This window comes from Tachysurus fulvidraco, chromosome 3, assembly GCF_022655615.1.
Source record: "Tachysurus fulvidraco isolate hzauxx_2018 chromosome 3, HZAU_PFXX_2.0, whole genome shotgun sequence".
In the NCBI taxonomy this organism is placed as follows: Eukaryota; Metazoa; Chordata; class Actinopteri; order Siluriformes; family Bagridae; genus Tachysurus; species Tachysurus fulvidraco.
In genome coordinates this window covers 22,345,591-22,355,221 of record NC_062520.1, presented here as the reverse complement: position 1 = coordinate 22,355,221, position 9,631 = coordinate 22,345,591, and the positions used below count along the sequence as shown (strand labels likewise).

The following is a 9,631-nucleotide window of genomic DNA, read 5'->3' as shown; positions in this document are numbered from 1 at the left end:
TTTATAGTATCTAATTAAGTGATTTTTGTATATCACTTACAAATATAGTTTTAAAAGTTTGAAGAGTTTAAGGTAAGTTTTGTGATATTACTAATAATTAGGCCATGGGTCCATGGACAAAAATAAGGTTTATTAAAAATGTATTAAATGTATGTAAGAAGTTCACTGTCAGGAGAAGCGATTACTGCAACCTACTAAAATAGATCGTATCTGACAGAAGCCTAGCATCAGATGACTTTTGCATTTGGCTGTCAAGTTGCAATATGAGTGCCAGGAAACTTGTTTTTTTTTTTCATTTCACATCCATGCACTTCACTGCTCACTATTCACTGTCATCTTCCCCCCTCTCCTCTGTTTTTCTTGTTCACGTTTGTTGGCAGAGGCTGTCTGTACTGGTTTTGTGCCCGAGTGGTGTGTAATGGGGACTGTGTTGGGTTGGGCCTCATTCAGTCTCAGCTCAGTGCTGTGCTGTGCTCTGTGACCAGCCTTCCCTCTGATCGACCTGCTTTTTCCAGCAGCACCAGAGCATGCTCAGGGACGTGCCTATGAAAGCATTACCTCACTGGCTCACTCATGGCTTTAAGAAGCTCCAGAATTGTGGCAGCCTCCAGTTCCATCTCAGCCTTACTGATCTGGGTAATGCAAAAAACCTACAAAAACCCACCTCTGATCACAGTGAACTTCTTCAGTTCATTTACAATTAGAGAAAATGAGATTTTTCTTAGTAGTTTCTTTGAGAGAGTGTGTGTGTGTGTGTGTATGTGTGTGTGCATACAAGACTTTTTACAAGTTAGTGTTTTTTGTAAGTTGCCCATATTTTTTAAAAGGGTTTTCAAACATAATAAAAGTGAACAGCATTTACATTTTTTTTTACTTTTATTGTACGTTACTGTGATTCACAATACTGTGTATAAAGATTTGTAATTTATTATTAAGCTCTCTGTACCATGTACAATTTTATGATCAATTGCATTTCTAAAAGACACTTTGCAATACGACAGCTTACAACTTGTAAATTAAAATGAATAGCTACATAACCTATGTTTCACATTTGTTCGAAATGATGCCCCAAATAATAAATTATATATATATATATATATATATATATATATATATATTAAATAAAGTGTAACTATAGACTGCTCACTGACAAAGTGCACAAAGTAACACAAGCTGCTCTCTTTTGTGTGAAATATTCCACTGACACATTTCTTTACTATTTCTTTACGCTCCACTATAGTCTTTAGCACAGACTGTATTGTTTTAGGCTGAAAGTTGTTCCACAGGGTACCCAAATGAGGTTAAGTAGAATTGTCACTTTTAGTAGTCTAATAAAACCCCTGAGTAATAACTGTTACCATTCATCTCTGAATTGTCTTCAGCCCATCTGCCCAGCAGCCGCCACAGGATGAGTAATAGCAGAAAGATGTTGGGTTTAAATCCCGGACATGTTAAAGAGGTCCACTGGCTCACCTCAATCCTTCGGCATGGCCAAACACAAACTTTCAAACCCCATTAAGGACTTAAATGCATCGTAATATTCCTGCATACAGCCATTACATACACTGGCAGCATAAAGCGCTTCATGCCTCCACCATGGCAAATGCTTTTCCTTAACTCTCTAGCCAAGCATCACTATTTTTTTTTCGGCTGTTCCAAGTCAGTTCGTGTAATAATTGTTCAACACTTCATAACCTTTCACAAGGTAACAATGTGGACGTTTTAGGGGACATACGCCTTTAATCTAACCCTAGCATTAAGATTAAATTTAACTTGGAATTAGATCTGATTTCCATATAATTGATGCTTATCTTAAAGTGAACATACATGACTGCAAAACCACTCATGTTTTTATTGCTACATAATTTATATATTAGATGTTGACAGAGATTTTCAGTTGAAGAAAGCAAGACCACAATGACAGCTCTTTACTTATCAAGCTTTATGTTCACCATGAATTTATCAGATACCTGAAATTAAATCCAGTTATTAACACATTATTGCCTCTAAACTGTCTTTTGGATATTTAACCATGCTTCTTATGATCTGCAAACAGGGCATGTAACATTTTAGGAAAGATTATGCTTTAATATTCCCATTCCCTCAGGCATTTCAAGACATTGAAATAAGTTGACAGAATGAGAGTGGAACATTCCGTTAACAAGATCAAACACATAGACAGGCAATCAGCAGCTTTCTATAGTTAGCACTCACTAATGGAAATATTCAATACTGCAAACCTGAATCTATTAGATTCTTTAGCAGGGTATCATAACCAACATATTGTGTATTTTAGAAAATTTCCATTAGGAATGCTGTGAATAGTGTTTAGCGTATCTTTTATTGTTTATTATTGGTTTACTCATTTATTTATGACCCTAATATTTTTTACTTGACTTTATTATACTGACATGTATTGTTTTTAATTGTGGTATAGAAATAAAGGTGACTTGACTCCAGCCTCAAAAAAATAATTTGTGATCTTTATTTTAATGAAGGCTCAAACCTGTGAGATGCTACACCACTCTGGTGCATTAGAGGCAAAATTCTCTAAAGCTTGGGGTCAATGACCCACCCCTGGCTGTGCACTTATGCCACTTACTGTGCAGTTCTCCCAAGGGATGATGTTTAGATTGGTGGGGGAAATATATAGTCCATAAAAGCACAAAAGACTGTCATAAAGCTTTGATTAAGCCTCGGGTTAAAAGACAGAGGCAGAGGGAGAGGCTGAGTTATAGCGGCGAATGGGGCTGGCGTTATTGTTCCCGTGATGAGGCTCTTAGCACCGATGGCTCACTGTAAACAGCCCCTTCTCCGAGGAGCAGACAGTCATTAATTGCTGCAGCCATCTCAGACTCCTCTCCTCAGCCTCCAGCCTCAGAAATCACTGCACTGCCACCAGCAGAGCCACTAAAGCACTAAGGGCCATGACTCTGTCTGCTGCCTCCTGGGTGGGCCACTTTTTTCATTTTCATCTGTAAATGGCTAATGTGTCAATTTAATGGTCTTGATGAGCCATATCACCGTTTGCTTTGCTATTGCACACGGTGTAGGTTCTGCTCGAGTTAAGGAATAGCATATAAGATTAACAGTTCTTAAGCAGTTTTAGTGGCACCATTAATTCATTGTTATGTCTTTGAATGCTGGTGTATTTCTCTGCCATTCAACAGCGACTCCACTCCCATCTCTGCTCTTTAACCTGGTGCAAAACCATGGATACTTATGCCAGTGAAAAGTGCGACAGACTGTTTTTAAAATGATCAAGTTACAAGAGTATCGTTATTTCCATGACCTTTCAGATCAGTATCAAAACCGACTGTGATATTACTTTACCTTGCTGCACTGTTGGTATTTAGATCATTGTGAAATATGAATAATACATGAATTCCTTTGCACTTATCAATATCTACCATATCACTTATCACAATATCAACCTGACACTCCATTAGAATTTAAATAAATCTGAGACATACTCATAATCAAGATTTATTGCCAATTAATCAAGATACAGCAGATATTAGACATTGGATATATGACGTCTTACGTTAATGTAAGACTTAAGGTAACGTTAATGTTATTATGCTTTACCAATTAAAATTGTGCCAGAGGCAATTACTGGATTATAAAACAGAGAAGAAATAAAAAGCTTTTTCTGCTTAGCAATAAAGATTTGTGTAATGTTAAGGCTTCGCTTGCATCACATTACATCTGCTGAGCAATTATCTCAGAACAAAGAAGTAAGAGCTTTGATTCTGAAACAGCATCTTCTGAATACAACACTGGCAGACAGACATAATCCTGCCAATAATTTATTTACCCCTGCTACTTCCATTATTTAGTATGTACCGAGACACTGGTGAGCCTGATGCAATTAGTATTACTGCCCTGCTGATTAGGGATTAAACCAACAAGTGTTCAAATTGTAATTGTGTGCGTGTGTGTGTGTGTGTGTGTGTGTGTGTGTGTGTGTGTGTGTGTGTGTGTGTGTGTGTGTGTGTGTGTGCGTGCGTGCGTGCGTGCGTGTGTGTGTGTGTGTGTGTGTGTGTGTGTGTGTCCTTTATCACAAAAGCACAAAATCATTGTTAAATGATAGTTTGAGCTTAAGCTTGGACATGCTCCTTAAATCTTAACTTTATGAGGCTTTTGGGAAATTAGGCTCTGTTCATTCAATAACAGCATTGTTTTAACATTAGATAAAGACTTTAATGTGCTGTAGACTGCTGGCTGTAAATTAGCTTGTCATTGAATAATTTCAGTATGTGTTATCTCTACAATTCACTCAGGTTGTCTTTTCACTGTGACCCAAATTAAGTTGATAAATTAAGTTTGAAATCAAATGAGGATGAGGACCTGAAAGAGAACAGGCATTCATTTCCTGGAATTGTACTTGTGTGCCTGTGAAGAGAAGCAACTAGGAAAAAATCTGAAGAAAAGTAATCAGTTGCAATTGTAAGAAATGTCTATTTCTCTTTACATTTAATTTTAGAATTTTATTTCTGTATCGAATACAACTTTTAATGCGACTTTTTACATGTTTATTTTAAATCCAAATACTCGTAATACTCATTCTTACAACAATTATGAGTAGATTTAACATTACTATATTATACATATACCAATTTTGAGTTGCTTCATAAATATTAATGTTTATCTGTCCAATCACCTTACTTACTATCAGATATTAACTAGCACTTAAGTAGCACTAATCATTCTACATGGGACAAAATGCTATCCATGCTACTACTACCAAATGTTTCTTAGCCTGATTATTTATCAATTTATTAAGACTTTTCTGTGTATCCTGTAACAATATAGCCTATATATTTTTTTACAGGCTCAATCTGCCACCTTATTTTTGTATTATCGGCTACTGTACAACATTATAGTAATGTGTTTTGAACATGTTTGCCATGCCACATAACAACAAACCAGATTGGTTAAAGCCACGCCCACTTTAATCCGGGACAGATTAATACTTAACTAAATAGTCTGCCAAAATACAACATTAAACACACAAATCTTCCCTGGCTGTAGTGGCCATCTGTTTTGACACACTCTTTAATAGGGTAGTATGCGGTTTGAGCCATATCCACACTAACCACGCCCCCTCGCCGCGTCTCTCCGCCCACTCAACGCATCGCCCCGCCCCCGTTCGGACCGCAGTGATTTAGAAGTTCAGGAATCCCACGCGACGTCACCAGAGGGTGACGTAATGCTTCTCTAAATAGAACGTATTGTAATCTTTGCTCAGTCCAACGTGGTTCCTTCAGAAAGGGCGCTGCATCTTCTCTACACGTCTGCGGTAAGTAGTTTGGAGACCTGCGGTACCGCTGGCTTAGTTTTTGTTTGCAGATAACAAGAGCGCGCGCTTGCAGGTTGGAAAGTGAACTCGGTCCCGGTACAATGGCTCTTCTCCCGTGACAAGTCGCAGTGCTGTGCAACACATTTGAAGTTTCTGTCTAACGGAGTTGTGTTTTCTTAAGGTATTCAAAGCATCAGTTTGAGTAAACAATGCCTGTTGGATTTGTATATAGAAGTCAGCAGCATGTAACAGGTCTCGCCTTGTGTGCTTCTGGATGTTTGCCTGATTTGTAGCAATGATTCGGGAAACTCGGGCAAACAAACAGCTTTGTGTGATTTAGAGGGTTAGAAGTTCTCAGTGCTGCGCGCTTCTCCGGTGCCTTTTGCGCGCCTCGAGCCGTGACACACTTGCTGTGGTGCGCATGAGAGCGGATGGGTTGAGTTTTCACTGAGGTGCTTGCATGCATGCATGCATGCGTGTGTGTGTTTGTGTGTGTGAGAGGGGACTTCAGGTTCCTGTGGGTATGACAGTACTAAAGTGTTGTACGACCGGCACATGTGTTTCCAACCCATTAAACTATGTCTAGCTTACATGGAGCCCATAGAAGAACATCGACATGGAAAAGCTTTCTATTCCCAATGAGCACATAGTATAAATTGTATTTTATACCACTTATAGTTTAGTTTCTATTTCTCCATTAAAAAGTACTGTGCCTTTGGGCATTACGTCATTCTGCAGGCCAGTCGGAGTATTTGATTAAGCACTGAGATGGTGAAGGATTCAGGAGACTTGTGCTGAGCAAGCACTAAAACCTCCAGGCTGAAGCCATGCTTCAATCCATACACACGCTGTCTGTAGACTAACTAGTGTCATTAGGGTTAATAGATTAAAGAATGAATTTCTTTTCATAGCCTCTAATACTACTATCAATAAAAATAATACAGGTATTGAACATAGCTATTATTGTTACAGTGTAAAATTATAACAATAACAATAATAATCATACAGGTCTTTTTTTAATCTAATGTCTGAATATAAAAGTATGTTGATGTGTGTGTGTGTATATATATATATATATATATATATATATATATATATATATATATATATATATATATATATATAGTTATAAACAATAACTATACAACAATAACTACAGTACTGCAACTACTACAACTACCGCTACGTATAATAATAATAGTAATACTACTACTACTACTACTACTACTACTACTAATAATAATAATAATAGTTCTATTATTAAATAAAAGTATCTATCTTTAAACCTTCTGCTTATTAATCATTTATTCATCCTAAAGCATTTTATTCAGATCGTATTATTCATTACTCTCATTAGAATTCAGTAACTTCAGATATTAAATATAATAACGTACATAGTTTAGAGCGCGAGACAGATTAATCCCGACCTGCCGTGGATCCTGGGAGTTTAAGTAATGCTACATCAGAATTTTAAATGATTTAGAAATGTAACAGATAAACAAAATAAAATACACGTTCCATGTTCTTGCTTAAAATTTGTACTTTAAATTTATATTCAAATATATTTAAAATTAATTCTGTTTGTGAAATGCCATGTCTATGCTGATTCCCTTTTTTTGGGAAGAGGCTGATGAGAATAAGTTCATAAGTACACCAGCAATAAAGTCTGTTCACAAAAATATAAAAAACATAATAAAAATTTCTGAATTGGATGTACTGTTTTATATGCGAATGTAAAGTAAATCTAAGGAATAAAAAAAAAAAAAAATCTTAATAGAGGCGTTAAACTGGAAATGTGACTAGGTTTGGTAATAGAAGTTTGACAACCTTCAGCGCTATCAGTGTAGCCCAAGGCGGCTCTCACACATTCTTTCGTTTGTCTTTTTCACTTTGTTTTCTTGCACTTGTGTTTAAATGTATCTCTCTCAATCCCTGTATTTGTTTAGCAAATATTTGTACAGATAGGAAACAATTACACAGGGCATTCTATAGACTCTGTGTCAACTTAAGATATGAAATCAAATGTGAGTCTAAGAAGAGGAGGTAAATTAATTGGCACTGATTGAAGGTAGCCGGTGTTGGGTCCTTTTATCTGTTCTTTATGAAAGCTTCTTGACAATAAGTGCATTGCTTATGTGCGCCTTATTCCTCGCCCGAGGGCTTAAGCTGATCCAACCTTGAACTTGTGTTGTCAAAGGCCTAGTGAGCTGTGTGTGTGTTTGTGCGTGTGTGTGTGTGTTCTTTTGGGGGGGTTGAATTGCAGTGCAAGTTTGTGCATGCTGCAACCTACTCTGACCTCCTCCCTCTCCATACTGTTTGAATTCTGTCTTGAACCTGAATTTTCGCTTGAACCTTGAGAGCAAAGGTTCCTCATGAAACTGTACTCTGCTTCACTAAACCTCATGTGCTCCCACATCGGGACCCACTTACTGTGAAACGTAACCAAATTTCCTCTGCTAAATGAAAACATATCAGCAAAAGCAAAGTCAATTGCCCCCTTTGCCCTGGATAGTGCATTCAATTGCCTGGTAAGCTGACATTACATAGGCCTGTGTCATCGGGTGAGGTTTGGTAGTTTCTAGTGTCTAAAAGATGTGACAGAGAAAGGGAAGTGAGCTTGTTCATTTTGAAGGTCATAAAAATCAACCCAGTACAGAGATATACATCAGTCTGAATGGCTGTGATGACAGGCTTCAGAATGTACATGAGGCATGCTGTGTATGTGTAGTAACTCACACACTCTCACTCATACACACACACAAACACAAGCTTGTTACATGGTGAAGCAGTCGTATGTTGTGGACTGATCAGTTTACACAGTGAACTGTGCTGTTTGTAACCCGTTGTGATACTCTGCACCAAAATAACCAAATCAATCGCCTTTATGGCACATCTGCAGGGATTGAGACTTATATATACGTTAGAAATTTGCCCTAGAGAACTTGGTTAGATTTCAACAAAAATCTTATAAAATACTTAACAATTTATTATATTTTGTCTGCTGGTCAATTAAATTAAACAGCGTAACCAAGCGAGTCGGTGCAGCTGCAGACATACAAGCTACCTGATATATCTGGGATAATAAATAGAAGTATTATTTTGTTAAAGACAGAAGTACTTTCAGCCCTGTATAAATAAGAGTAAGTGAATAAATAATTAGAATTGATAGTCAACTTGAATTTCTCCTACATGGAATTAATTAAGGTATATCTCATTTGTCATCTCATCTTTCATCTCATCTTATCTATTTACTTAAGAGATAATAGTAATGAGATAACAGAAAGTAAGATGTGGGGCAGACAAAGAGCAAAGTCATGTTGTTGGTTCTTATCACTCGGGTTCTTGTAGGTTCTTTCTCCCATATCAAGAACAGAGCATGTGACCTATAAGGCCGCAGTTTGGGGCCTGACTGGAGGGGCTCTGCCTGTCGGCCTGTCTGTAAGGGAAAACTGCTCTGGCTAACATAAAGCCAAATTTGAATGTTTTGACTGCATGAGAGGAAACAGTTGGCAAGACCCATCAGAAAAAAATCACATGCAAATTGTGTATAAAAGCTTTCATGCCATAGAAGTTGTGTGTCCCCAGAGAGACCTAACCTGAAGAGCACTGAAGAGAGCTCTATGTGCCTCCTTTTTCATGCCTCGCAGCTCCTAACATGTTTATTTTCCACGTATTTGGAAAGAGAATGTTTGTTATCTGTCTAACCAGCGTGTCAATACATATTCAAGCCCACTGCCGTTAGTCTGGTTTTACTATTGTATATGGAAGACTCGACTCAGACTGTCATGCTCTATTAAGACAGCTACTCATTAGGCTGTTCTAGACTGCGGTGCTGTTACAGAAATGAGGCATGAGAGAGCGTACAGTGTTTAATGCCGAAATTGCAAATGAATAAACTGTGAAAAAGTGAAGTAAAGAAAAAAAAAACATTTTGGAAGATGACTCTAGAATCTCAGTGATATTTCCTCAATCGTACCCCATTGTGGATTTATCCTCAGGGTCTAATCGTAGATATGCGGTCACTGAGTTGCATAAGCTGTGTTAAGAGGCAGGCGATTTGAGTTACACGCCTTCCAGTTTCATCATCTCTGGAAATAGAAATATCCACTTCTCCCATGAGGCATGCATGTTGACCAACCTATTTTACAGTTTAAAGAAATGGAAGCAACTATGTAAGAAAACAGACGTCAAACAAACCTCCATTAACGCCGGAGAGCGTCTGTTTGCACACCGTATGTGGGAAACAGAATCACTGACATACCATTCCATTGTCAGACTGTCATCAGGGGTATTCATTAGAATCATAGTACAGAAGACAAACTCCCATGA

The 9,631-nt window shown here is 37.7% G+C and overlaps 1 protein-coding gene across 9 annotated transcripts in view; it reads left to right on the top strand.

Moving 5' to 3' along the window:
- The first annotated feature begins 5,173 nt into the window (after positions 1-5,173).
- Positions 5,174-9,631, top strand: part of creb5b (cAMP responsive element binding protein 5b) — a 54,035-nt gene continuing 49,577 nt past the window's right edge. For 7 of the 9 annotated variants that reach the window (XR_007140181.1, XR_007140180.1, XR_007140179.1 and 4 more), the window contains exon 1: positions 5,174-5,302. The gene's annotated coding sequence lies outside the window, so the exon portion shown is untranslated. The other 2 variants (XM_027149291.2, XM_047811541.1) reach the window with 2 other exon arrangements.